At 48.7% G+C, this 24059-nt stretch overlaps 1 protein-coding gene across 2 annotated transcripts in view; it reads right to left on the minus strand.

Annotated features, from left to right (window-relative positions):
* The window catches only part of MAP3K15 (mitogen-activated protein kinase kinase kinase 15), a 471487-nt gene that overhangs the window by 431794 nt on the left and 15634 nt on the right, over nt 1–24059 (minus strand). The window lies entirely within an intron of this gene.

Here is a 24059-nt window from a genome sequence, read left to right on the forward strand (position 1 = left end):
ATCTGGGAGTCCATGAGCACCTCCTGGCCGTTCCGGGAGTGTAGGCAAGTATGACCTATATTGAGGTTGTCAGGAAACGCGTGGCCACCTAAAAGCCCTCATACCATGCATCTACAGTAGTTATAGCTGGCCAGCTCTGATCTAATAAAGAAGTATTGTAAGAATGGTCTGACTCTGTGTCGTCACTGGTTGGCCATAAGTAGAACTGCACTCGTAAAAGAAATTTGAATATTAATTTCCAAGCAATATTTTGTTTGGCTTGGGACTTTCAGAAACTTCCCATGATGTGTATAAGAACGAACACAACAGTAATTGTGTAACTGTGTTTTTTACAAGCAATACATGAGATCCCTTAGATATATGTCGATTTCAATATATGGCCAACATGAACCTACTGGGAACAATTGGGAAATGCTCTACAAATCTGCTATTGATAGATGTATTTTGTCAAAGACAAAAACATTTTGTGCTTGCCCTGTCTGTGTGCACATAATAAACAGGATTTCCCTGTTTATTAATGAAGTCTCTATTTATTGTCTAACAAGTACACAGACTTGGCATATGCTGGGTCGCCTCAACTGCCCCTGCCCGGTCCTATCCCATTATACTCCCCTCTTTTCCCGGTCATCTGCTCTGGTTGCTGGTCTGTTCTGCTGCTGTGGTGGGAGCCTGTGGTTCAATGTGTTATGCGGACTTGTAACATCATTCCTATCACCCTTCAGTTTTATATAACAGATTAGCAAAAACTGGTAGGAAAATACACCTGCTAATGAAGACCACCTCTTGCAGGCAACTTGCTCTAGTTGCAACGGTACAGACAGGGATATTTTGCATTTAACTTAATCTTATTGAAAAAATACAAAGAGAGAGATTTGCAACAGAAGCAGATGTAACAAAGCAGGCTTAAGAGAGCAGTACGGCAAAAATGGGAAAACAAGGCTACGTGCCAAAAAGTCTGCTAATTCTACATCTGCATTGTTTATGGCTTTGAGTCTTTTGTTGATGAACAGAGTCCAAATGTCAACCTGATTTCCACGAACAGTCAAAGATTATTACATTGATCTTGAAAATGTCTCTGTTTTTGTACAGATCAAATGGCCAGTACTATTCTATTTTCTATTCCTTGCTGGATGCAGGATATTATATAAAACTAGGTGATTCATCGCACCCTACGGGCACTCTTCACACCATCGAAAGGGGCTATGCCCCGTTAACCCCAGACGCAGGCCGGTAGATAACAGGTTCAGAAACGCAGGGCAGTATAGAGGGCATACAGAAATGGTGTCCGGTTGAGAAAAGACAGAGAGGCGTACGGAGGGAGAAAGGGAATGTACAGAAACGCTGTGCGATCGGTAAAGGATAGGTAGAGGCAGGGTGGTAGGGAGAGGATAAAGAGAGGCAAGGCGTTAGAGAGAACATACCGTTGATACACACAGTGGGCACAGGTAGCAAAGCCGTTTATACACACAGTGCCCACAGGTAGCAGAGGCACTTATACACACAATACCCACAGGAATCAGAGACGCTTATACACACAGTGGCCACAGGTAGCAGTGCAGCTTATACACACAGTGCCTACAGGTAGCAGAGCCACTTATACACACAATGGCCACAGGTAGCAGCGCAGCTTATACACACAGTGCCCACAGGTAGCAGAGCCGCTTATAAACACAGTGGCCACAGGTAGCTGAGCCGCATATACACAAAGTGGCCACAGGTAGCAGTGCCACCTATACACACAATGGGCACCGGTAGCAGCACCACTTATACACACAATGCCCACTGGTAGCAGCACCGCTTATACACACAATGCCCACTGGTATCAGTGTTGCTTATACACACAATGGCCACAGGTAGCAGTGGCACTTATACACCCAATGGCCACAGGTAGCAGAGCCGCTTATACACAGAAGCTGTGTTTATACACACAGTGGCCACAGGTAGCAGTGCCACTTATACACAATGCCCACAGGTAGCAGTGTCGCTTATACACATAATGGCCACAGTATTAGTGTTTCTTATTAACCCAATGTCCATTGGTAGCACCTATACTCACAGAAGTTCAGTGTGTGTGGGGAAGTTGGATGATGGGTTCCAGAAGTGCTGCGGGTGGGGGAGGTGTGGGTGCGGGATGGCACGGATGGGGTATGTAGATGCTGCGGGTGGGAGAAGTGTGGGAGCGGGATGGTGCGGATGGGGTATGAAGATGCTGCGGGTGGGGGAAGGGTGGCTGCGGGGGAGCCGTGGATGGGGGAGGGGGTCCGGAGGTGCTGAGGGTTGTGATCCAGAGGTGCTGAGGGTGGGGGAGGTGCAGGTGTGGGAGGTCCGCAGATGGGGAGGGTGTCTGTAAATGATGCGGGTGGGGGAGGGTCCGATGGGGGAGGGTGCCGGAGGTGCTGTGGTTGGGAGAGTGGCGGGTGCGGGGGTGTCATGGGTGGGGTAGGGTGGCGGTATGCCCTGCGGCCAGGGGAGGGGCAGGAGCGGGGATGCCGCAGATGGGGGAGGGGGTCCGTGGGCGCTGTGGGTGAGGAGCGGATGCGGGGTTACTGCGGCTGGAAAGGGTCGGGAGTGGTGGTGCAGCGGGTGGGAGAGGGGCAGATGCGGGGGTGCCATGGGTGGGGGAGGGACAGTTGCGGGTGGGGGCGGGGTACCGCAGTTGAGGGGTGTGGAGTGGCTGGGGAAGTGTCGCGGGTGGAGGGGCGGGGGCGGGGGGGTTCAGATGGGGTCTGTAGATGCTGGTGAGGGAGGGGCGGATGCGGGGGCCCATGGATGAAGGAGGGGGCCTGGAGGTGCTGTGTGTAGGGGGGGGTTGGGGAGGGGGGGTTGCAGAGGGGGTGAGGTTGGGTGATGGATTCCAGAAGTCCTGCAGATGGGGGAGGTGTGGGTGCGGGATGGCACGGATGGGGTATGTAGATGCTGCGGGTGGGGGAGGGGCAGGTGTGGGAGGTCCGCGGATGGGGGAGGGTGTCTGAAGATGATGCGGGTGGGGGAGAGTCCGATTGGGTGCTTGCGGTGGTGTCGCGGTTGGGGGGGGGGGGGCGGCTGCAGGGGTGCTGTGGGTGGGGGCGGTGTGTTGCCAGTTGGGGGGGTGGGAGAGCCATGGGTGGGGGGGCACGGGTGCGTGGGTTCCGCAGTTGTGGTGTGCGGGTGCGGGGGAGCCATGGGTTGGGGAGGGGCGGCTGCAGGGCATGCTGCGGATGGAGGAGAGGGTCCATGGGAGCAGTGGGTGGGTGAAGTGCGGGGTTACCGTGGTTGAGGAGGGCCGGGTGTGGAGGTGCCCCCGGCTGGGGGTGAGGGGATGCCGCGTGAGGGGGAGGGGCGGGTGCCGCAGGTGGGGCGGCTGCAGAGGGGCCGTAGGTAGGAGGCGGGGTGCTGTCGGTGGAGGGGGGGGGCGGAGGGGCCGTGGGTGTTGGGGGGGGCACGGGTGCGGGGGATGCCACGGGTGTGGGAGGGGCGGGGGTGCTGCGGATGAGGTGTGCAGGAGCGGGGGTGCTGTGATTGGGGAAGGGGCAGGTGCGGGGGCGCCGCGGGTGGGGGAGTGGGGGTGCCGCTGGTGTGGGGCGGATGCGGGGTGCCACGGGTGGGTGAGTCTGTCAGTGCCCGTCCCTGGCACATTGCCATTCTCCTCCATGCTACCCAGTCACCGGCTCTAGTGTCACCAGGGTGCGGGGACTGTGTGGGGAAGATGCACAGAGTGGACTGGGCGGAGACGGTGAGGGGACTGGGCGGGGATGGGTAGAATGAGGGATGCCCTGCATTCAGCCACCCAGATCTGTGACTGTATGACTCCGCCCAGCGTTATACACGCAGTCACTCTGGGCTAATATATAAGAGATGCAACAGAACTGTTTTATGATCATGTCAAGAGATCCTGTCAAAGCAGAGACATGTAGTACTCTAGTCTGTACAGAGTGCTAGTTGTTCTACACGTTCTTCCCAAGGGAATTTCTGACTTTCATGGTTGTAAATATAAATGAGTGTTAAAAACTTGATAAATCTATAGAGGTGTTAATTTGAGATGTCTTAGTAAATATAAGATGTAAGTAAATATTTATCCATGGTTCTTGGTGTTACCCTTGCACCTCATGTCATCTGTCTGTTGCCCCTTCCCACTAGATTGTTAGCTCTTCAGAACAGGGCCCTCTTTCCTCTTGTTGTCTAAGCCCTATTCTCGACACATTTCACTTGCAGCTCTCTCCTACTCAGCGACCATCTTTACCTGCTTTTTCTCCTGCTGGTAAAGGCTCATCTCCATCTATGGCCGCCAGGCCCAAGTAGTACGATGGTTACTCCCTTGCTACTTACATCTTAGCTGTATTATGTTTTGAGAATTGTGGTGCTCTTTGTTACCTGTACTCAATTTTTGTTATGTATTTATTTATTTATTTATATATTTATTTATTTATTTACTGTAATGCTAAGTTTTGTCTCCCTGTATTGTTCTTTGTACGGCGCTGCAAAACACTTGTGGAGCCTTAAAATTAAAATGTAATAATAATAATAATAATAATAATACCCGATGAGCACACGAAGCAGATACGGTAAAAAGTGACAGGACTATATTTGTAGTTTATTAAATTCTACACACTGGAGGTGCAATCCAAATTTTGTTCTAATTGTCCGTTTAAGCATTAACGTTCACACAATGCAAGCCACACATGGGTAATGACGTCATTATGTTAACCCCCTGTTCATTCACTTAGGGGAGGTTTATTCAAATTCTAATTACGTTGTTTTCCTATTACCCACCTGAAGAATACCTACAGTATGTTACATTTCAGCTTCCTAACATATCAGGAAGAGAATTAGTGATGAGTGAGTGAGTGAGTGAGTGAGTGAGTGAGTGAGTGAGTGAGTGAGGCTTTCGCATTTATATATAAAGATAATAGAATTGTATGATGAGCAATCCCCTACCACCAACAAATTGTGAGCCTGGATTCGGAAAGGCTGCATGTCATGAGATCAAAGGTGCATGTTTGCATCACTGATGGGTTATAGCATGAACACGATGTGGCAACTTCCGCTGAGAAGTAGTGGGCTGCCCATTCTTCTCCCTCACACAGTGGCGGAACTACCGCCAGTGCAAGCAGTGCCTTGCACTGGGGCCCACCACTTTCCAGGGGCCCAAAGCAGCGCGGTATGTAATGAGTCAAACTGATTCATTACATGCCGCTGTCACTGTGTGCTGCCGGCAACCGCCGCCAGCAGCACACAGCCGCCCGCAGAGGAGCGCAGCGGCCACGGGGGAGAAGGAGGAGGAGGGAGCCGCAGCAGCGCTGTGTAATTGGTGGAGGCGCTGCTGCTGCTGTCCCTCTCCTTCACCATAGGCTGTTCTCCGACACTGTGAATGCTGGGAAGCAGCTTCACTTGCTACCATTAGCAATTCCGTAGCTTAGAAAATTGCAATTGTAACTGCAAGGGGGTCTATTTACTAAACTTTGGATGGAGATAAAGTGAACGAGATAAAGTACCAGCCAATCAGGTCCCAGCCTGTGACATGACAGTTAGGGGGAGATAGACTAAGCAGTGATAAAAGTGGAGAAGTGAGCCTGTGGAGAAGTTGCCCATGGCAACCAATCAGCACTGATGTAACATTTATAATTTGCATAGTATAAATGTATACTGAGCAGCTGATTGCTTGCCATGGGCAACTTCTTCACTGGCTCACTTCTCCACGTTTATCACTGCTTAGTACATGTCCCCCTTAGAAGCTTATTGGATGGTAATTTATCTCTGTTAACTTTATCTCCATCCAAGGCTTAGTAAATAGACCCCAAAGAACCAACCAATCAGCTCCTGTAATTTTTCAAACACAGCCTGTTACATTGGCTAGTACTTTATCTCTCTCCAAGTCTTACTAAACAAACCCCTTATATTGCTTTGGAACCTCTGCATTTATTTGTAGCTGACTGTATTGCTCAGTAGGAGGCAGAGCTTATCAGGAGGAGTACGATACACTGTAATACTGTAGGTTGTAATTTTTAAACATCCAGGAACATTTTGAAAGCCAGTAATCTTCAGTAACCAGCCTTACACTAACCAGCTGTACTGTAAAGATACAGTAGCTACACACTTGTACAGTTATACTTTCAATACGATTTTATTTTCTATCTTACTTACAGTCCCGATCAAAGTACAGATTCCACACCTTTATAATCTATTTTTGATCCATGAAACTCATCAGACTAAAATATCTGCTGAAAAGGCACATAGGGAGTGAGCGCTGCTGATGGAGTAGCGTTAGACAGAACAGCTGAAAATGCCTACACGGGGCTGATTCAGAGGTGCATGCAAATCGCACCGCTGGAGATGTCTTCAGTTACAACACACCCACTGAAGAATTCTGTATTTAAGTAAATAACCAAGAGATTAAAGCCAGAGTTACATTGTGCTTTCTATATATATCTCTTAATGGGGGTCATTCCGAGTTGTTCGCTCGCTAGCAGTTTTTAGTAGCCGTGCAAACGCATTGTCGCCGCCCTCCGGGGAGTGTTTTTTCGCTTTGCAGAAGTGCGAACGCCTGTGCAGCAGAGCACCTGCAAAAACATTTTGTGCAAAACAAGACCAGCCCTGGACTTACTCTTCGTGTGCTTTGATTCTAACATTGGAGGGTTGGCTTTTGACGTCACACACCCGCCCAGCGTTCACCCAGCCACGCCTGCATTTTGCCAAACACTCCCAGAAAACGGTCAGTTGACACCCAGAAACGCCCCCTTCCTGTCAATCTTCCTGCGTTGTGCTGTGCGACTGAAAGCTTCGCTAGAACCTGTGCAAAACCACAAAGGACTTTGTATTGTACATTGCGAGTGCGCATTGCGCTGCATACGCATGTGCATAAATTCCAATTTTTAGCCTGATCGCTGCACTGCGAACAGCGGCAGTTAGCGAACAACTCGGAATGACCCCCAATATACAGGAACTGGCAGAAAACATGGCTGCCCAGAACTCTCACTGACTACTCTAATATGTACAGTAAATACAAAGACAAATTACAGCGTTATGTCAGTCCATTAAAAAGCATACAATGTTTTCCAGTAAAATAAAATTTTTACAATGAATATTCCCAGGGCCGGTGCTAGGGTATTTGGCGCCTCCCTGCAAACTATATATTTGTGCCATATCTCCCATTTTTTATAAAAGGATAGTGCGCGCCGTAGGCATGTGCCACATAAAAGGTGTGTGGTCTCTCAAGGAAGGGGCATGGCCACACAATAGTACCACCAATTCAAATTGTGCCACACAGTAGCACAATCTTATTCACATTACACCGCACATAGGGGGTTATTCCGAGTTGATCACTCGCTAGCTGTTTTTTTGCAGCACTGCGATCTGATAGTCGCCGCCTATAGGGGAGTGTATTTTAGCTTTGCAAGTGTGCGATCGCCTGTGCAGCCGAGCTCTGCAAAATAATTTTGTGCAGTTTCTGAGTAGGTCTGAACTTACTCAGACTTTGCGATCACTTCAGCCTGTCTGGCCCCAGAATTGACATCAGACACCCGCCCTGCAAACGCTTGGACACGCCTGCGTTTTCCCAAACACTCCCAGAAAACGGACAGTTGACACCCATAAATGCCTTCTTCCTATCAATCTCCTTGCGATCGGCTGTGCGAATAGATTCTTTGTTAAATCCATCGCTCAGCAACGATCCGCTTTGTACCCGTACGACGCGCCTGCGCATTGCGGTTCATTCAGGATACCCTCCAATGTATAGTACAGTCCCCATGCATAGCACAGTCCCCACATATAGCACAGATTCAAACCTCCCCCCCTCCCCGCAGCATTTCTCTTGTTACAGTACTTACCTGCGCACTACTTCCCCTGTCTTCTCTCTATGCTGCTTCTCACAGGCTGGTCTCTTGCTTGCTGGCTCTGGCTGCTGCTCTTCCTGGGTATGAGACTCTTCATGCTGTCTCATAGCCCTGTGAGGAGGGGGACTCAAGCTGGTGAGAATAGTGACCGTTGAGTCTTTCTATCAGTGTCACATCTGGGCTGGATGTGCCACCACTTCCCCGCGCGATCGCGGCCCGCTAATCCCCGCCCCCTCACAGAAAGGGGTGTGGTTTTAAAGCAGCGGTGCACATCTGTGAATTACCTGGCTCCAGGACGAACCCTCTGTGCTTGATAGTATCTGCCACTGCAGTAAGTTTAGAGAGGGGGGCAGGGCGGGATGTGGTGCTATCCCTCGACCTGGGGGTCCATGCATGATCTCACCTGGTGGGGTATCAATGATCTTGAGAACGGTGAGGAATCAGCCCAGAACTACATGGGGGGACCTGATCAATGACCTCAAGAGAGCTGGGACCACAGTCACAAAGGTTACCATTAGTAACACACTATGTCATCGTGGATTGAAATCCTGCAGCGCCCGAAAGGTCCCCCTGCTTAAGCCAGCACATGTCCAGGCCCATCTAAAGTTTGCCAGTGACCATCTGGATGATCCAGTGGTGGAATGGGAGAATGTAATGTGGTCAGATGAGAGCAAAATCGAACTTTTTGGTATAAACTCCACTCGCCGTGTTTGGAGGGAGAAGAATGATGAATGGCATCCCAAGAACACCATACCCACTGTGAAGCATGGGGGTGGAAACATCATGTTTTGGGGCTACTTTTCTGCAAAGAGGACAGGACGACTGATCCGTATTAAAGAGAGGATGAATGGGGCCATGTATCGTAAGATTTTGGGCAAAAACCTCCTTCCCTCAGTAAGAGCATTGAAGATGGAACGTGGCTGGGTCTTCCAGCATGACAATGACCCCAAACACACCGCCCGGGCAACTAAGGAGTGGCTCCGTAAGAAGCATTTCAAAGTCCTGGAGTGGCCTAGCCAGTCTCCAGACCTCAACCCAATAGAAAATCTGTGGAGGGAGTTGAAAGTCCGTGTTACCTGGTGACAGCCCCAAAACATGACAGATCTAGAGAAGATCTGCATGGAAGAGTGGGCCAAAATACCTGCTACAGTGTGTGCAAACCTGGTCAAGAACTACAGGAAACGTTTGTAATATAACCTCGGTTGGCAATTACAGAGGTCAAAGTATTGAGTTAAACTTTTTGATTGTCCAAATATTTATTTTCCGCAAGAATATACAAATAAATTGTTTAAAAATCATACAATGTGATTTCCTAGTTTTTTTTTCTTCAGATTCTGTCTCTCACAGTTGAAGTGTACCTATGATGGAAATTACAGACCTCACTCATCTTTTTAAGTGGGTCAACTTGCACAGTGGCTGTGCAAATACTTTTTTGCCCCACTGTACATGTACAACTGTGAAAATCAGAAACTTCCGTGCGAAGAATGGGTAGAACAGCTAGTAATGTCATAAAAACCATTTAGGTTCAAGATCGGTATTCAAACCGTACAGTAAAAGGGCTTTGATGGAGTTCAGGCGCGATAAAACAATTGAATTCCGCCCTATGTATATATTTCATCTCTGTCCGGGCGTAGATATTTTAAATCCCTTTGTCTTTAATTCCCCTCTACGTTCTTAATTCCAATCACATGTGCAATAGAATCAACGCAGCATTCGTGTGATTCTCTAAAGTGGTTGGATAAGGTATGTTTTTCAAATCCCTTTTTAATAATCCCAAGTGTTCTGCCCATATCACCTGTAGAAGTTTCCAATATATTGTATATTACTGTACATTACATTGGATAAGATAAATAAAATTTTTACTGAAATCTGTTATCTTAAACACTTGTTTATTGGAATAAGATGTAAACTCCTCAGCTTTTATTGGGGTATTTATTGATCCTACACATGGGGCACTCTCCACATCTGTGGAATCCCTTTGTTTTAATACACCCAGTTCTTTTTTTCAGGAATAGCACTTTTCACAAGGCTGTCTATTTTTTAGCACGTCTGTAAATAAAACATCGGTCTTTCAGAGACTATGGCCCTCATTCCGAGTTGTTCGCTCGCAAGCGGATTTTAGCAGATTTGCTCATGCTAAGCCGCCGCCTACTGGGAGTGAATCTTAGCATCTTAAAATTGCGAACGATGTATTCGCAATATTGCGATTACACACCTCGTAGCAGTTTCTGAGTAGCTCCAGACTTACTCGCCATCTGCGATCAGTTCAGCGCTTGTCGTTCCTGGTTTGACGTCACAAACACACCCAGCGTTCGCCCAGACACTCCTCCGTTTCTCCGGCCACTCCTGCGTTTTTTCCGGAAACGGTAGCGTTTTTTCCCACACGCCCATAAAACGGCCTGTTTCCGCCCAGTAACACCCATTTCCTGTCAATCACATTACGATCGCCAGAACGATGAAAAAGCCGTGAGTAAAATTCCTAACTACATAGCAAATTTACTTGGCGCAGTCGCAGTGCGGACATTGCGCATGCGCATTAAGCGGAAAATCGCTGCGATGCGAAGATTTTTACCGAGCGAACAACTCGGAATGAGGGCCAATGTTTTAAAATTGTGTCTTTCTTTAAAAGATACCAGTGTTTTCGGATAATTTTTTCTACCTAATTTTTTAATATTGCCCACTGTATTTAGTAATGAAAGGGATATTGCTGATGGTACTATCTACTGTTGTGTTTCAATATGAAATGAGTTCAAATCTGTCAGCTTGTGCCCTTTTTTCAATATATTCTTCAGTGAATTCTTTGAGGTATCTTTTTTCCATAAATTTAGGTCTAACCTCCTGTACTTGTTCTTTAAAGACCTCAACTTCTGAACAGTTTCTCCTCACTCACTGCACTTGGGGGGTCATTCCGACCCGTTCGCACGCTGCGGTTCATCGCTGCGGTGCGAATGGGTCAGACATGCGCGGCACCCGCAATGCACACGCGCATCGATGCCGCAACGACCAGAAGAAAGAAGAAAGTGATCGCTAGCGCGATCGCAAGAAGAATGACAGCGGGGAGGCGTTCTGGGGCAGATACTCACCATTTTCCGGGCGTGGAGATCCGAACGCAGGCGTGTCCAGGCATTTGTAAATTGATAAGTCTAAAGGTGCATACACACTGGGCGTTTTTGCCCAGCGTGTATGCACAGCAATGATCGCTGACATCGCTGGGCTGGAAAGCGCTCAGTGCATACACACTCAGTGCTTTTCCCCCCTGCCCAGCGATGTCAGCGGGGGTGAACGGCTTTCCATACGCTATGGAAAGCCGTTCACCACGCCGCTCATCTGCTGGTAATACCAGTAGATGAACGGCGGCTAGCGATGATGCGGGAGCGCGCATCAGCGCTCATTGCTGTGGCATACACACTGGGTGGTTTTGAGCTGAAAGCAGCTCAACACACTAAAAGTGAGCCAATAAATACATTTGCATATGCAGGAGCGTATTTAGTCCCTATCGCTCTACTTTGGTTTGAAAATCTCTCTTTGTACAAAAGAAGATTTTTTTTTTTTATATAAAAGTTAATGCTTCCTTTAAAAATTCCATTTTGCTTTGTTTCAATCCTGCTTCCTTCAGAAAGAATTGGACTGCTTCCAACGTCACCTCATAGTCAAAAATTGTATCTAAAGAACTTACATCCGCAGTTACCAGTGCATCCCCATTTTCCCATTCTAATTTCCTTAAAATTTGTATGACATTATTGGTTTCTTTTTCATATGACTTTAGCCCGATTACCTCAGGTTGTAGCTAATGATCTACAAACTCTGATAATCTCGCAGTGATGAAATCTATGCCCGCTACAATTTGTGGACCTGGGGGGTTTTCAATGTCTTCATGGATCATTGGCACTATATAAAATATTGGAACGGAAGGATTTTCATTAGAACCTAGGCATCCCTCTCTCCGTAATCACCCCTAAATCTCTGTACTTAGTAACCATTGTACATAGTTCTTATCTACAGAGGGTAAAATAAGTATTGAACACATCAACATTTTTCTAACTAAATATATTTATAAAGGAGCTATTGCAATAAAATGTTCACCAAATGTCAGCAACAACCCATGCAATCCACACATGCAAAGAAATCAAACCATAGATGTCCATAAATTAAGTTATGTGTAATACTATGAAATGACACAGGGAAAAAGTATTGAAATCGCTTACTGAAACTTAATACTTCGTACAAAAGCCTTTGTTGGTAATGACAGCTTCAGGATACCTCCTGTATAGAGAAACCAGTCGTGATTTTGGCCCATTTTTCCACACAATCTTCAATTCTTGAAGGTTCCATGGGCCTCTTCTAAGAACTCGGATCTTTAGTTCTTGCTATAGATTTTAAATTGGATTCATGCCAGGTGATTGGCTGGGCCATTATAGCAGCTTTATTTTCTTTCCCTGAAACCAATTGAGAGTGTCCTTGGCTGTGTGTTTGGGATCATTTTCTTGCTGAAATATCCACCCTCGTTTCATCTTCAGCATCCTGGTAGATGACAGCAGATTTTTGTCAAGAATGTCTCGGTACATTTTTTCATTCACCTTTCCTTCAACAATATGAAGTATGCCAGTACCATATGCTGAACAACAGCCCCACACCATGATGTTCCCACCTCCAAACCTCACCGTTGGTAAGGTGTTTTTCGGGTGATGTGCAGTGCCATTTCTCCTCCAAACATGGTGTGTATTACCCAAAGTGTTTCATCTGGCAAGACTATTTTCTCCCAGTATTTCACAGGCTTGTCCAAATGTTGTGCAGCAAACTTTAAATGAGCTTTAACATGCCTTTTCTTCATTCTTGCGTGGTGAGCATGCATACAGGCCACGGCTGCTGAGTGCATTACTTATACCCCTTTTCCATCTGTAGCACGGGTCGCAGCCGGGAGCCTGACACGGCTGCAACCCGTGCTACAGCTCCCTTTCCCACAGCGCTCACCAACCCGGCATATTGCCGGGTTGGTGACGCTGCTGCTGACGCGGCAGGGGTGGCGCTGGGAGATCACATGATCTCCCAGCGCCGCCCTTCCATTCACTGTGAACGGGAGCGACACGGCTTCCGTTCACACTACACAGCTTACCGGGTTGAACACGTGTTTAACCCGGCAAGATACCAGGGTAGGATTCCCGGATCACTTGATCCGGGAATTTGCCGGGGGGGCCGTTTCCACTAGGAAAAAACACGGGTAAATGCGCACGCCCGCGCATTTACCCGTGTTTTTAAAGGTAGTGGAAAAGGGGTATTATTAGTGTTTTCTTTGAAACAATTGTACCTGGTAATTCCAGGTCTTTCTGAAGCTCTCCACAAGTGGTCCTTGGCTCTTTGACAACTCTTCTGATAATTATTTTCACTCCTCCAGAAATCTTGGGAGGAGCACCTGGTCGTGGCTGGTGTATGGTGAAAGAATGTTCTTTCCAATTCCAGATTATGGCCCCAACAGTGCTCGCTGGAGCATTCAGAAGTTTAGAAATCCTTCTGTAACCAATGAGATTGTCTTCAAACTTTGTGGTTTTCAGTTGCTCTCATGACAATCTATTTGTGCCATTTTGAATGAGTGCATAGGAAATGTTAAAAGGCAGATGTTCATATTGCTATTTTGGCCCATGACATAAGTGACAGCGGCACTGGATTTATGGGCTGTTGCTCTGGGGAAAGAAGGCCAGCTTTGATCAACAGCATATTGTGACATGGCCATCGCTATCTTTGAAGCTATATAATTTGTGTCATTTAAGTGAGGAATGAGAGTCACTGACCTTGATCTAAAGGCAACAGAAATGTATTTAAAGCACTTAGTGAAAGACCACCATTCAGCTCTCCCATGCTTTCCTGTAGTTGCTATACTTTCACTGTTTACTTGGGATCAGTACGAGATCCCGCCGGACGAGATCCCGGTGGTCGTAATACCGACACCGGGATCCCGACCGGCAGAATCCCGACAGGGGGCGAGCGCAACGGAGCCCCTTGCGGGCTCGCTGCGCTCGCCACGCTGCGGGCCGATGTCTCACTACGCTCGGCACACTAATTTATTCTCCCTCTATGGGTGTCGTGGACACCCACAGAGGGAGAATATGTCGGGATTGTGACGGTCGGGATCCCGGTGTCGGGATTCCGACCGCTGGGATCCCGTCCGGCGGGATCTTGACCGCATCCCGTTTACTTTCGTTATTTGTTACATGTAGATATTATTAGTAATTGTATGCAGATAAGAGCTACTCTGAGGCTGAGTACACATTTGCCGATGTGCACCCAATATATCGTCCGAACCGGCGGATCGGACGATATATTGTATACATTGGCAAGTGTGTATACTCTATATTGTTACCGATGCGCGGTTCCGCTGGTCATTAACGAGGTACAGTATCTTTAGTTTTCAACTTAAAATCTAAAGATATTGGACGAGACGCGAACTATATCGCACACTGTGTATGAACGATATTATTTGCGCGGGGGATCTTGCGCGATGTCACTGACATCAGCAAGTGTGTACCCAGCCTAAGCCCTTGTGCCTGCAAATCTCTGTAGATTCATGATTTACTAATGTCTCGGTCCTATCTTAATATAAAGCTTACAGTTGTATGATCCAACGCAGTGCTATCTGCAAAATGATCTGCAATAAATAATAGAACACTGTGACATTTATTTTATTTGTGGAATGGAAATGGCCACAGTACGTTGGCTTATTGTCTTAAATCAGTGGTGTAACTCCCGCCCACGCAGCCACTGCAGACGCTTGGAGGCGCAGGGCTGCAGGGGCGCCGCCACTGATTGCTGCTGTGAGTTCAGGTAGCAGCCGGAGGGCACAGCGCGCGCCTCTCCTGTGTGTCCCTCCTGGGTCTCCGGCGGCGGCGGCGTGTCTGTTAAATGAAGCGCTGGTTCGCGAGCCAATCAGAGCTCGCGGACCGGCAGCCAATCAGGAGCCGCAGCTGCCGGTCTGAGAGCTGTGATTGTCTCACGAACTGACACTTCATTTGACTGACACGCCGCTGGAGACACAGAACGGACACAGCCAGGAGAGGCGCGCGCTGTGCCCTCCGGCTCCTTCCCGCACAGCAGCGGGGGAGGGAGTGTACCTGGCACTGGGGGGAGGGGGGGGGGCATATTTGGCACTGGGGGCATATGTGTAGCTGGCACTGGGGGGGGCATATGGGGCACTGGAGGCATATGTGTTTCTGGCACTATGAAGGCATATTTTTATCTGGCACTGTGGGGGAATATCTGGCACTGGGGGCTTATGTGGCACTGGGAGCAGAGCCCTAGCAACAAGCATTACCCCCTGGTAACAAGCACAACACTCAGCTCATGAAATCCCTGGCAACAAGCATTACCCCTTAGCAACGAGCATGACACCCAGTGCATGAAACCACTGGCAACGAATATTACCCCGGCAACGAGCTTGACACCCAGCACATGATACCCCTTGCAACAAGCATAACACCTAGCGCATGAAACCCCTGGCAACGAGCATGACACCCTGAGCATGAAAACCCCTGGCACCGTGCATGGAACCAAGAGCATGAAACCCCTGGCAACGAGCAGGTAATGTAAACGTAATTAGAAGCCTTACTGTAGGGTTTAATGCGTAATGGGCATTGATGTGTGTGGCATAATGTATCACGGATATTGCCGTGTATGGCATAATGTATCATGGACACTGCGGTGTGTGGTATAATGTATCACGGGCATTACGGTGTGTGGTATAATGTCTCAGAGGCATTGTGGTATGTGGTATAATGTCTCAGGGGCATTGAAGTGTGTGGCATAATGTATAATGGGCATTGCGGTGTGTGGCATAAGGTATAACGGGCATTGCGGTATGTGTCGCAGGCATTACGGTGTGTGGTATACTATATCACAGGCATTGTGGTATGTGGTATAATGTCTCAGGGGCATTGCGGTGTGTGGCATAACGTATAACGGGCATTGCTGTGTGTGTCATAATATGTCACAGTCATGACGGTGTGTGGTGTACTATATCACAGGCATTGTATGTGCTATAATGTCTCTGGGGCATTGCAGTGTGTAGCATAATGTATAACGGGCATTGCGATGCGTGGCATAATGTGTCACAGGCATTAAGGTGTGTGGCATAATGTGTCATGGGCATTACGGTGTGTGGCATAATGTCTAAGGGCCATTGCGGTATGTGGCATAATGTATACTGGGCATTACTATAAGGAGGAAAAATTACAAATAATGTAAGGGGCATGAATCAGGATTATTTTTTTTCTTGTGGTGGCCAACGTCTGGGCGTGCAGGTTGCAAAACTGGGGTATAAGGTAGTCTTTCCTGCAAAGCCACACCCATTTCAGCAAGGTCACGCCCCATTTTTTGCTGCGCCCCACTTTGCTGGTGGCAATTATGGGGGGGGGGGGGGGGGGGGACTGGGCGCCAGATAATGTTTTGGCTTGAGGGAGAAAAATTTGTAGTTACGCCACTGTCTTAAATCCCACAGAATATTACAATCTTACAGAGGATGCTGGGGACTCCAAAAGGACCATGGGGTATAGACGGGATCCGCAGGAGCTTGGGCACACTATAAAGACTTAAACTGGGTGTGAACTGGCTCCTCCCTCTATGCCCCTCCTCCAGACCTTAGTTATAGGAACTGTGCCCAGGAGAGACGGACATTTCGAGGAAATAATTTTTGTTTAAACCAAAGGGCGAGAAACATACCAGCCCACACCACAACATACAGTACAACTGGAGTAGTATAAAACCAGATAACCGTATGAATTAACAACAGCAACAAGCTGAATAAACTAATACACAACCCATGTGTAAACAAATACAACCAGTAATAATACAACTGCAAGTAACAGTCCGCACTGGGATGGGCGCCCAGCATCCTCTACGGACTAGGAGAAAAGGATTTACCGGTAGGTATTAAAATCCTATTTTCTCTTACGTCCTAGAGAATGCTGGGGACTCCAAAAGGACCATGGGGTCTATACCAAAGTTCCAGACCGGGCGGGAGAGTGCGGATGACTCTGCAGCACCGATTGAGCAAACATGAGGTCCTCATCAGCCAGGGTATCAAACTTGTAAAACTTAGCAAATGTGTTTGAACCCGACCACGTAGCTGCTCGGCAAAGCTGAAGTGCCGAGACCCCTCGGGCAGCCGCCCAAGAAGAGCCCACCTTCCTAGTAGAATGGGCCTTTACCGACTTCGGCAACGGTAACCCAGCCGAAGAATGAGCCTGCTGAATCGTATTATAAATCCAGCGAGCAATAGTTTGTTTAGAAGCAGGATTTCCAATCTTGTTGGAAGCCTACAGGACAAACAAAGCTTCTGTTTTCCTGGTACGAGCCGTTCTGGCGACATAAATTTTCAAGGCTCTTACAACATCAAGAGACTTTGGAACTGCCACAGCATCCGTAGCCACAGGCACCACAATAGGTTGGTTAATGTGGAACGAAGAAACCACCTTCGGCAGAAATTGTTGACGAGTCCTCAATTCCACTCTATCCGAATGCAAAATCAAATAAGGGCTCTTGTGAGACAAGGCCGCCAACTCTGACACTCGCCTAGCCGACGCCAGAGCCAAAAGCATGACCACTTTCCAAGTGAGAAACTTTAACTCAACCTTATGCAAAGGTTCAAACCAGTGAGACATAAGAAACTGCAAGACCACTTCAAGATCCCACGGCGCCACCGGCGGCACAAATGGAGGGTGGATATGCAACACTCCCTTCACAAAAGTCTGAACCTCGGGAAGGACGGCCAATTCTTTCGGAAAGAAAATAGATAAAGCCGAAATCTGCACTTTTATGGAACCCAATTTCAGGCCTGCATCTACGCCTGCCTGCAAAAAATGGAGAAACCGACCCAAGTGACACTCCTCCGCCGGAGTTGCTTTGATCTCACACCATGAAACATATTTCCTCCAAATACGGTGATAATGTTTTGCCGTAACCTCCTTCCTAGCTTTAAGGAGAGTGGGGATGACCTTCCCTGGAATACCCTTCCGAGCTAAGATTTGGCGCTCAACTTCCACGCCGTCAAACGCAGCCGCGGTAAGTCCGGAAACACGCAGGGCCCCTGCAACAACAGGTCCTCTTGTAGAGGAAGCGGCCAAGGATCTTCCACTAGTAAGTCTTGAAGATCCGGATACCAGGCCCTCCGTGGTCAATCTGGAACGACGAGTATCGCCTGAACCCCTGTTCGTCAAACGATCCTCAGCACCTTCGGAATGAGAGGGAGCGGAGGGAACACATACACCGACGGAAACACCCACGGAGTCACCAGGGCGTCCACTGCGCTGGCCTGGGGGTCCCTCGACCTGGAACAATACCTCGGAAGCTTCTTGCTGAGGCGAGACGCCATCATGTCTTATCAGAGGAATTCCCCAACGCTTTGTCACTTCTGCAAATACCTCTTGATGAAGAGCCCACTCTCCCGGATGGAGATCGTGTCTGCTGAGGAAGTCTGCTTCCCAGTTGTCTACTCCCGGGAGGAAGCAGAGCGCTCACGTGCTGTTCCGCCCAGCGTAGGATTCTTGTGGCCTCCTCCATAGCCACCCTGCTCCTTGTTCCGCCTTGGCAGTTTACGTACGCCACTGCTGTTATGTTGTCCGACTGGATTAGGACAGGGAGACCCTGAAGAAGGTTCTTTGCTTGCAGCAGGCCATTGTAAATGGCTCTCAACTCGAGAACATTTATGTGGAGACAAGATTCCTGGCTTGACCACTTTCCCTGAAAATTTCTTCCTTGCGTGACTGCGCCCCAGCCTCGGAGACTCGCGTCTGTTGTCAGCAGGACCCAGTCCTGGATTCCGAATCGGTGTCCCTCTAGAAGGTGAGAACCTTGCAGCCACCACAGGAGAGAAATCCTGGCTCTGGAAGATAGAGATATTTTCCGGTGCATGTGCAGGTGAGACCCGGACCATTTTTTCAGCAGATCCCACTGAAACACCCGGGCATGAAACCTGCCAAGCGGAATGGCTACGTAAGCCGCAACCATCTTCCCTAGTACCCGAGTGCATTGATGAATCGACACACTTGTCAGCCTCAGGAGCTCCCTGACCATGGTCTGGATTTCCAGAGCTTTGACCTCCGGAAGAAACACTCTCTGTATTTCCGTGTCCAGGACCATGCCCAGGAAGGGCAGCCGAGTGGCCGGGATCAACTGAGACTTTGGCAAATTTAGTATCCAACCGTGATGTCGCAGAACTGACAGGGAGAGATCCACATTTCTTAACAACTGCTCCTTGGACCTCACCTTTATCAGGAGATCGTCCAAGTACGGGATAATTGTGACCCCTTGCTTTCGCAGGAGGACCATCATCTCTGCCATTACCTTGTTGAAAACCCTCGGGGCCGTGGAAAGCCCAAACGACAACGCCTGAAATTGGTAATGACAATCCTGCACCGCGAACCTCAGAAAGTCTTGATGAGGAGGGAATATCGGGTTGTGTAAGTAAGCATCCTCTATGTCGACTGACGCCATAAAATCTCCCCCTTCGAAGCTGGAGATCACCGCTCGAAGAGACTCCATCTTGAACTTGAAAGTTTTCAAGTATGGATTGAAGGATTTTAAGTTCAGAATCGGTCTGACCGAACCGTCCGGCTTCGGGACCACAAAGAGGCTCGAATAGAACCCTTTTCCCCGATCTGACGGGGGAACCGGCACCCCGACCCTCTGTTGACACAATTTTTGTATCGCATCCCTTACCACCTCTCTTTCGGGAAGAGAAGTTGGCAAGGCCGACAGGAAAAACCGGTTGGGGGGCATCTCCTGAAACTCCAGCCTGTACCCATGGGACACTATGTCTAAGACCCAAGGATCCATATCCGAACGAACCCAGACCTGACTGAAGAATCGGAGACGGCCCCCCCACCGGTAGGGACTCCCCCAGGGGAGCCCCAGCGTCATGCGGTGGACTTGGTAGAGGCAGGGGAGGACTTTTGGTCCTGGGTGCCTGACACTGCAGGCGACTTCCTTCCCCTGCCTCTACCCTTTGAAGCGAGGAAGGACGAGCCCTTACCTCTTTTGTATTTATTAGGCCGAAAGGACTGCATCTGCTGATGGGGTGCCTTCTTCTGTTGCGTGGGAACATAAGGAAGAAAAGATGACTTACCCGCCGTAGCGGTCGACACCAGGTCAGCCAGGCCTTCACCGAACACGACACTACCTTTAAAAGGGAGAGCTTCCATATTCTTCTTGGAGTCGGCATCAGCATTCCATTGGTGAATCCACAGCGCCCTCCTGGCCGAAATCGCCATGGCATTGGCTCTTGATCCCAAGAGGCCAACATCCCTCGCCGCATCCTTTAGGTAATCTGCAGCGTCCTTAATATAACCAAGAGTCAGAAGAATATTATCTTTATCAAGAGCATCCATATCAGATGCCAAATTTTCAGCCCACTTTGCAATAGCACTACTCACCCATACCGACGCCACAGCAGGTCTGAGCAATGCACCAGTATTGACGAAAATGGACTTCAAAGTCGTCTCCAGCTTACGATCTGCCGGATCCTTGAGGGCAGCCGTGTCAGGAGACGGAAGTGCCACCTTCTTGGACAATCAGGATAGAGCCTTGTCCACATTTGGAGACGATTCCCATATGTCCCTGTCATCAGAGGGGAAAGAATACGCCATCAAAATTCGCTTGAAAATCTGCCACCTTTTTTCAGGCGACTCCCAAGCCTTTTCACAAAGCGCATTCATTTCATGAGAGGGGGGAAACTTTACCTCAGGTCTTTTCCCCTTAAACAAACAAACTCTTTGTCAGGAACGGTAGGTTCCTCAGATATATGTAAAACATCTTTAATGGCTATAATCATGTACTGAATACTCTTGACAACCCGTGGATGCAAAGAAGCCTCATTCAAATAGACATCGGAGTCAGAGTCCGTGTCGGTACCTGTATCTGCCACCTGGTTAAAAGCACGCTTCTGTGACCCTGAGACTATTTGTACCTGAGACAAGGCTTCCTTCACCGACTGTCTCCATGTCTGTGTCTGAGAATCAGATTTATCCAGTCTCTTTGACAATAAAGTCACATTAGCATTCAGTGTACTCAGCATAGTCATTCAATCAGCAGTCGGCTGTGCCGACAGACACATACTTAAATCCTTTTCTGCATGCCCCACAACTTCCTCCGGGGAGGAACACCCAGGGTCAGACATGTCGACACCTCGTGCCGACACACTCACACTCACACAGTCCACAAGCCCGGGGACAGACCCACAGGGAAGCCCTTAGGGAGAAACACAGAGAGAGTATGCCAGCTCACACCCCAGCGCCCATACACTAACACAGGCCAGTAATATGATCAGCGTTGTAACATAAATAAAAAGCACCAAATTTATGTGCCCCCCCCCCCGCCCCCCCCCCCCCCCCCCCCCCGTTTTTCCTCCCTGTACTTGCGGGAGCGTGGAGGACCGGGCCAGCGTCTCTGCAGCACTGAAGAGATACAAGAAAATGGTGCTGGTGAGCAATGTGCGGCTAAGCCCCACCCCCTTCCCGGCACGCTGTAGCCCGCTACAATTTGAATCTGCAAAGTGGCGGGAGTACCCTATACCGTGATCGTACACTGTATAGGTCTTTTTTTGCCAGCCAAAAACCTCAGTAACTTGTTGCCCAGGGCGCTCCCCCCCAGCACCCTGCACCCGTTGGTGAAGTGTGTGGGAGCATGGAGCGCAGCGCTACCGCTGCGCTGTACCTCCGTTACTGAAGTCTTCTGCCGTCACTGAAGTCTTCGGTTCTTCTAATACTCACCCGGCTTCTTTCTTCTGGCTTCTGTGAGGGGGGTGATGGTGCGGCTCCGGGAACAAGCAGCTAGGCGAACCAAGTGATCGAACCCTCTGGAGCTAATGGTGTCCAGTAGCCTAAGAAGCAGAGCCCTTAACTAAGAAGAAGTAGGTCTGACTTCTCTCCCCTCAGTCCCACAATGCAGGGAGCCTGTAGCCAGCAGGTCTCCCTGAAAATAAAAAATCTAACAAAAGTCTTTCTAGAGAAACTCTGTAGAGCTCCCCTAGTGTGTGTCCAGTCACTCCTGGGCACAAAGTCTAACTGAGGTCTGGAGGTTGGGCATAGAGGGAGGAGCCAGTTCACACCCAGTTAAAGTCTTTATAGTGTGCCCAAGCTCCTGCGGATCCCGTCTATACCCCATGGTCCTTTTGGAGTCCACAGCATCCTCTATTATGTAAGAGAAAATATAAAAATGTCCAGTAATCATATCACAATGGGGATTGTAGTGCACCAATGTATACTGCCAATGCCCCACACATTACAAGTTACGACCACCTGTTCATCAGGAACACGTCTCTGGATATGTTGTCAAATATTACTGTTATTTAGTATTTTATAGCAAAATCATATATTACAGCATAAACCATTCCCAAAGAAAAAAAAAATAAGATTTTAAACCTACCGGTAAATCTTTTTCTCGTAGTCCGTAGAGGATGCTGGGACTCCGTAAGGACCATGGGGATAGACGGGCTCCGTAGGAGACATGAGCACTTTAAGAGAGACTTTAACTCTGGGTGTGCACTGGCTCCTCCCTCTATGCCCCTCCTCCAGACCTCAGTTAGAGAAACTGTGCCCAGAGGAGATGGACAGTACAAGGAAAGGATTTTAGTTAATCCAAGGGCAAGATTCATACCAGCCACACCAATCACACCGTATAACTTGTGTTAAACTAACCAGTTAACAGTATGAAAAACAACATAGTTCCGGTCCAAAACCGATGAAACTATAACATAACCCTTATTTAAGCAATAACTATATACAAGTCTTGCAGAAGTAGTCCGCACTTGGGACGGGCGCCCAGCATCCTCTACGGACTACGAGAAAAAGATTTACCGGTAGGTTTAAAATCTTATTTTCTCTAACGTCCTAGAGGATGCTGGGATTCCGTAAGGACCATGGGGATTATACCAAAGCTCCCAAACGGGCGGGAGAGTGCGGATGACTCTGCAGCACCGATTGAGCAAACATGAGGTCCTCCTCACCCAAGGTATCAAACTTATAAAACTTTGCAAAGGTGTTTGACCCCGACCAAGTAGCAGCTCGGCACAGCTGTAGTGCCAAGACCCCTCGGGCAGCCGCCCAAGACGAGCCCAACTTCCTAGTGGAATGGGCCTTAACCGATTTTGGCAACGGCAATCCTGCCATAGAATACGCTTGCTGGATCGTGTTACAGATCCAGCGAGCAATAGTCTGCTTTGAAGCAGGGCCGCCAACCTTGTTGGCTGCATACAGGACAAACAGTGCTTCTGTTTTTCTGATCCTAGCCGTTCTGGCCACCTACATTTTCAAAGCCCTGACCACATCAAGGGACTCGGAATCCTCCAAGTCACGAGGAGCCACAGGCACGACAATAGGTTGGTTCATATGAAAGGATGAGACCACCTTAGGTTGGAATTGAGGACGGGTCCGCAACTCCGCTCTATCCATATGGAAAATTAGATAGGGGCTTTTATGTGATAAAGCCGCCAATTCCGAAACTCGCCTAGCCGAAGCCAAGGCTAACAACATGACCACCTTCCAAGTGAGATATTTTAACTCCACCGTTTTGAGTGGTTCAAACCAATGTCACTTAAGGAAACTTAACACCACGTTAAGGTCCCAAGGCGCCACCGGAGGTACAAAAGGAGGCTCAATATGCAGTACTCCCTTTACAAAAGTCTGTACTTCAGGTAGAGAGGCCAATTCCTTTTGAAAGAAAATGGATAAGGCCGAAATCTGAACTTTTATGGAGCCTAATTTTAGGCCCAAATTCACTCCAGTTTGCAGGAAGTGAAGGAGACGACCCAGATGGAATTCCTCCGTAGGAGCATTCCTGGCCTCACACCAAGAAACATATTTTCTCCATATTCGGTGATAATGTTTTGATGTCACGTCCTTCCTAGCCTTTATTAGGGTAGGAATGACCTCATCCGGAATACCTTTTTCCGCTAGGATCCGGCGTTCAACCGCCATGCCGTCAAACGCAGCCGCGGTAAGTCTTGGAACAGACAGGGCCCCTGCTGCAGCAGGTCCTGTCTTAGAGGAAGAGGCCACGGATCTTCTGTGAGCAATTCCTGAAGATCCGGATACCAAGTCCTTCGTGGCCAATCTGGAACAACGAGGATTGTTCTCACTCTTCTTTGTCTTATTACTCTCAACACCTTGGGTATAAGAGGAAGAGGAGGAAACACATAGACCGAGCGAAACACCCATGGTGTCACCAGGGCGTCCACAGCTATCGCCTGAGGATCTCTTGACCTGGCGCAAT

Source organism: Pseudophryne corroboree, chromosome 2, assembly GCF_028390025.1.
Source record: "Pseudophryne corroboree isolate aPseCor3 chromosome 2, aPseCor3.hap2, whole genome shotgun sequence".
Classification (NCBI taxonomy): Eukaryota; Metazoa; Chordata; class Amphibia; order Anura; family Myobatrachidae; genus Pseudophryne; species Pseudophryne corroboree.